The 6,000-nt window shown below is 36.4% G+C and overlaps 1 non-coding gene across 1 annotated transcript; it reads right to left on the bottom strand.

The window, feature by feature from the left end:
* Positions 1–1,076: 1,076 nt before the first annotated feature.
* On the bottom strand, positions 1,077–1,178 carry LOC122022164. Its single transcript, XR_006122890.1, has one exon. It is a non-coding gene; the product is annotated as a small nucleolar RNA snoR99 (small nucleolar RNA).
* Positions 1,179–6,000: the final 4,822 nt, after the last annotated feature.

Here is a 6,000-nt window from a genome sequence, read left to right on the forward strand (position 1 = left end):
ATTAAATCATTCAAATTTAATTATGTATGCATATGAATGCCCCGAGTTTGCAATACAATCCCCTTAAAAAAATCGACTTTACGTAACCCATAAAAAAAGGATTTAAATCCTTGAATATTACAACAAATGTTATTGGAATAGTACCCAATTATTCATCACAACTGAGTAGGTACAAAATATACACGACCAATGTTGTATAGACAAATGACATTAATCAGATATAATCTAATTGAGATTGTAATAGTGTGCCTGCCCTGAGACGTGCAAGTTTGGCCTTGCTCAACAGAACCATAAACTAAAGGAGCTTGACAAAATTTGAATCAACTGAAAAAACTAATGACTCTTTCACAACAAAAGTGATCAAAAAGCATACCTGAAATCTGAAAACAGGCTGATAGAACTTTGTTAAACCAAGACATATCTTATCACAATGCACTTCTAATTAACCTCATAAACATCAAGGAAAAATACTAGATGTACAGAATAGTGTGAAGGTAGTACTAGAAGCTGAAGAACAGTCCTTAGTGATACACAACATGCCTTACACACAAATGTTATTAAAACAAGCAGTCATGTTCACATAAGTTTGCATTCTGTTTTAAATATCACAAATATGATCTAAACATTTTAGGTAATTGTCCATAATAGTATCAGAAGCATCCAACTAAGAATTTGATTTCAGTATGAAAAAGAAAAAAGTTGAAAAAAGTAGATATAGAAACCAAATAAGATCGGAAGGATACTAACAGATATGATACAAATGCCACCTGTGTAACTTTCCACCTTGGATTTATAAATGAATACACTATGGATATGCTAATTCCAGTGATATGCTAAATGTTTCATAAAACAGTGATAAGAGATCTGAAACTAGAAATGTCAAGTATAGCATAATAACTTCGATTCATGATCATAGCATTTTCAGAAAGAAACAAAAAAAAAGGAACTTGCACTTGACTTGGAACTTCTAGCACAAAGGGCCATTGGACAGCAAGATACCAAGAAAAACATCGAAAAAAGACACATAATTTAAGATATTGCGATGAAGTAACAATACCAAAAGCAGCCTCTCAAAGAAATGTTTCATCTTCAATGATCAGCTAAAGGATAAGATAAATTAGCTAACAAAGTGAAATGGATGATCTTTGAATGTTTGGGACCAGTTCATCCCATAGTATACGTAAATAACCAATGGGGCAGACGTCCAGTCCCATATCACCTATTGAAGCCCTAACACATAATCAACAAAATGCGAACATAAACGGTTACCAAACGCCTCGAACAGTAACAAGCTAAGCAGTAACTGAGCAGAAAAAGCTAATACTCGAATAATTAGTCACCAGAGGGGAAAAAAAGAGAGAACTTGTAAATAAGATGGTAGTGTGCACCAGCAATAACTCAACTCCTACAGAATGGTTTGTAGTTGCTGTGTTGTTAATCTTGCTTGTGCTATGAAAAAAAACGTTATTTTACGCTTTCCTTGACACATCCATTGCAAAGAATGTTCACAACGAATGTAACGCCTTTGAAAGCGATCATCAAAACCACAGAAGAGTTGAGCAATCGCAACTAAACAAACCCCTTCAGGGAAGAAGAAACACGATGAAAACCAAGATCCCAACACGAACCTGCGCGACGGCTATATCTCGAGGAGCACAGTTCTAGGGTTAGGCGCAGTGAAGGGCTGAAGGCTGGACGGGTATTTAAAGCAACAGTCGCAGTTCACTAGGTGTACAGCGTGCGGGTCACGTGATACGCTTATTGGGCTTAGTTTCTTGTGGAGGCCCAAATCCACTTTATATTGTCAATGGAATATATAAATATTTATTAATTATAATTAAATCTAAAAAAATACAACATAATGATACAGTCATTTGGCCTGCCATCTACATAATTAAGAAATAATTAACAATAAAAAAAAAGTTTATAAATAATACCTTAAAATTAATTGTATAAGTTGGGGAAGATCCATTGCGAGAGCATCTACTCGGAGGGGACCTACAGTAGCAAGATTGTGTACACCCTATGCTATTGGAGTCTCTATGTGATCCTCCTGATTATAATTCAAATGTAAAAAAATAATTCTGTTCTTTTTTTAATTAATTATTAGTGTTATTTTGAAATGTAAGCAAAAGAGGTGTTTTTTTATGGTTCAGTAAACTATAAGGGTTAAAATGTTAATTATTTTTAACGAAGACAATGAAAATACCTTATTTGATATTGTGTCCGAAGCTCTATTGCTTGCGTGATAACTCGCATTGCTGATCAATTTAAATGCATTAAATTTAACTCAATAATGTTTTTGATTTTTTTTTTTTTGAAATTTAGAATATATATTGGAGCAAAGCATGATACACAGAGGTCAATCAAGAAAATCATAACATCCGAACGACTAACATGTGGTGGCAACAGAGTGGGGATGGGAACTCCCTGTCGGTGGTGGAAGATCGTCGTGGTGTGGGGCAGACCGGTGGAGATGCATATGTCGTTGGCTCCGCTCCTACGCCTACACGACAGTGAAACTCAATCGTGTTCATCTCCCGCTTCAACATGCTCACAGAGCACTCAACTAATTTACCGATAGTTCGGTCTATAGCGCAATTAGACGGGGCAATTGATTGACATTTAAGGAAACCTTTCTATGGAACAGGGAGGAGAAGAATCAGGTCCTCTCGGATGGGCCTAGTGGTTAGCGCATGAGATGTTGCCATAATGAGATTTGAGATTCGAATCTCGGTAAAACCAAAATAAATACCTCCCTCAAAAGAAGGAAGAGAATCAGCCACCGAAACTTGGAGGAAGCAAACGATCAAATCTAGAGGTTCCAATAAGTCAGGAAGATCGCATGAGATGACCATGAGTAAATTAAAGTATTCATGTGGACTTGTCGCCATTTTTCCCTCGAAAAATAATTTGTTGGATTTGATGTGACTGTAATTTTTGTTTGTTTTATGAAGCTTATTGCACTAACTCTAATAGTCCGTTCTCATTTTATATTAAGCAAGATAAATTATGGAATTAATTTATAGTAGACCGTTGATTACAGGGTATGAGATATTTTTTCCTCAAGGATATGTCCTATTAAAAATTAATCTCTAACATTATTATAATAAAATTATCATTCTCTAACTAATATTTGGTGTGACCATACAGTCCTCGAGTTCAGGAGAGATCATTAAATTAATTGGAATTAGATTTAAGAAAACTTTAAATTACTTTATTTTTAAAATAACTAAAGGGCATATTGACTTGGATAACCTCCCCGTTTTACCTTTTCCACCAACATTAGCTTGTCACACATCGGTTTCTAATATATTTGAGTCACATTTTTAGAAAATCTAAATCGAAAATAATTTTTGTGATTCATATGCACATGACCTCATCATATTTCTCACCTCTCTCTCCGCTACATGATATTAAGTTCCGTGTTTACTATACCTCTTCTTGTTATTATAGATGCAACAACATCATGAATAAGACAAAATAAGTAATGACATACATTATTAGACTTCTTACAGTCTCAGCTCAAAAATCTACGAGACTTGAAATAAGTTTAATTGGACATGTCTAGATATATTAATGGATTTTGACCGAAACTCATTAATGGACATAGACAGATCCGATTGGATATATTTCAAGTTATGTGAATTTTTGAGCCTGTAAGAAGTCCAACAATACCCTCTATTTTTTATTTTGGCCTCCTCGGAGGTGTTACATGTTATGTTTACTTTTAGCTAGAGTATTGTCTTGGTCTATAGTAAATCAAGATTAGACCAGGACCAGAAGATATAAATTAGCACTATCATAGGCTTGGTTTGATTCAAATTAAATCCAACGTGCGCCTGATTTAGAGAAAACTAAGATCACATTCTAACTGAAAGTTGGCATAACATTAAAGCACCTCCAAAAAGTTGAAATAAGCAATGAAGGGCATCATTTGACTTATTGCAACCTCAGAAACTCACAAGATTTAAAACGTGTTCAATCATACCTGTCTAGTACATAAATGATTTTCAGTTAAAACTCACTGATCGACCTAGGCAAATTTAATTGGACTAATTTCAAGTCTCGTGAATTTTTAAGGCTACAAGAAGTCTAATGATACTCTTTAATGCTTATTTCATGTCTCATTCGTGATAGTGTTGTGAATTTTTAAGGCTACAGCCTACAAGAAGTCTAATTACCTTAAATTAAAGGTAATTAATTACATGGAAAATAAACAATCTATGAAACACACAATATAGTTATTGAACACTAGTAATCATTTATTTATAAATATTTTTGTGAAAACTTTGTTGTGTAAAATAAATACAGTATAAGTTACCAACAATCGCTCATGCTAACTTAGATATGATTCATGTCTTGCTTCAAAAACAATTAAAAAAACATATTTATAGCATAACAATATGAAAGCATGCACTCAACACAATTGTTGCTTTAACTACTTAACTAATACAAAGACTAGAACTTGATCATGATGATCATATCGTCGGTATGGATTTGTTTGCAAGTTCTATAAGAGCATTCAACATTGGGGTTGTGGGCTATATGCGCCAAAACCTAAGTCTCTTCTGCCATGTGATCTCTCAGTGGCGTAACTGAAGGCGATGATGGTGGGAGGGAGCTAGTCTTCTTGGGGACGGGCTTGGAGATGTGTGGCTGAGATGCAACATGATTGAGAGCAACAACCACATCAGCCACGATGGGTCGAACATGAGGCTGCTCTTGAAGACACATTGAGGTGATGACAACCAACTGGTGAAAGGGCCACGGCGGATATAGGCATCGGCCCTGGAGCAAAGGATCGACCAACTCGTAAAACTTCCTTCTATAGCTAAGGAAAGGTCTTGACTAGAAGAGAAATCAAAATTGTTAGGGTCGTTTTGGTACTAGAGGAGGGGGAGTGAATAGCTCGTCGAACATCTCGTTGCTTACTTCTTGATGATGATGTGCAATGGAATGAACAAGAAACAAACTTACAACGCTAACTCAAGGGATTTATTTGGTATCCACCTCAAGAAGAGGTGACTAATTCAAGGATCCACACACGACTCGCTCTCCACTAATGAAATACTCCTTCTCGGTCGCAACCAGAGGTGGAGAAGCCTCGTACAAACCCACACAACCAAAATACAACACATACAAGAAGAAAATACAAAAGCTACAAATGGAAACTCTTTTTTCTTGTTTACTTATTGCTTGTTGTTGCCTCTCGAACCTTGGAAGTGTAACTACACTTATCTCCAAAAGTTTTCAAGAACTGGCTATGGAAGGATGAAGAAGCTCGTGAGAATCGGCACTGAGATCGTCGTTGTAGTCGCTGGAAAGGAATTGCTAGAAGAAGACGCTCGCCAATGGCTATAACCTGTGCAACGGTCGGATCCCAATCGATTGAATGACTCTCAATCAATTGGGGAGGCTTTGAATCGATCGGCTGATCGATTCAGAGCGCCTCTGTGCTTTCTGGAAAATGTTTGAATCAATTGCCCGATCGATTCAGCCTCTATACGCGATTTCCAGCTTCTCAATCAATCGGTTGATCGATTAGAAGTTTCAATCGATCAACTGATCGATTCATAAGTTCACTGTTCGCTCAGAAATTCTCTCAATCGATTGACCAATCGATTGGGGAAGTTTTGATTGATTACCCAATCGATCAAGACAATTTCTACATAAAATCACGTCAACCAATTGATTAGCTGATCGATTGAACCCTCCCAATCGATTGGTAAGTAAAAAATTGTGTAGAGCTTGAAACGAGCTTCATTTTGCATCTGAGATCACCTCATTCCGATATCCGAGTCAAAAGTTATGACCTTCGGAAGTTTACTACGTTCGAACTTCCTAGTTCCATACCAACTCCCTATTGGACTTACGACCGGTAAGTGTTTGGTCAACTTTTGATCCATTAGGACTTTCTCTTTGCCAACTTTTCGTTGGACTTATGATCACCAAGTGCGGTCCTCCTTGACCCACTTAGATTTATCGTCTCGTGTTAAG

Source organism: Zingiber officinale, chromosome 9A (genome assembly GCF_018446385.1).
Source record: "Zingiber officinale cultivar Zhangliang chromosome 9A, Zo_v1.1, whole genome shotgun sequence".
NCBI lineage: Eukaryota > Viridiplantae > Streptophyta > Magnoliopsida > Zingiberales > Zingiberaceae > Zingiber > Zingiber officinale.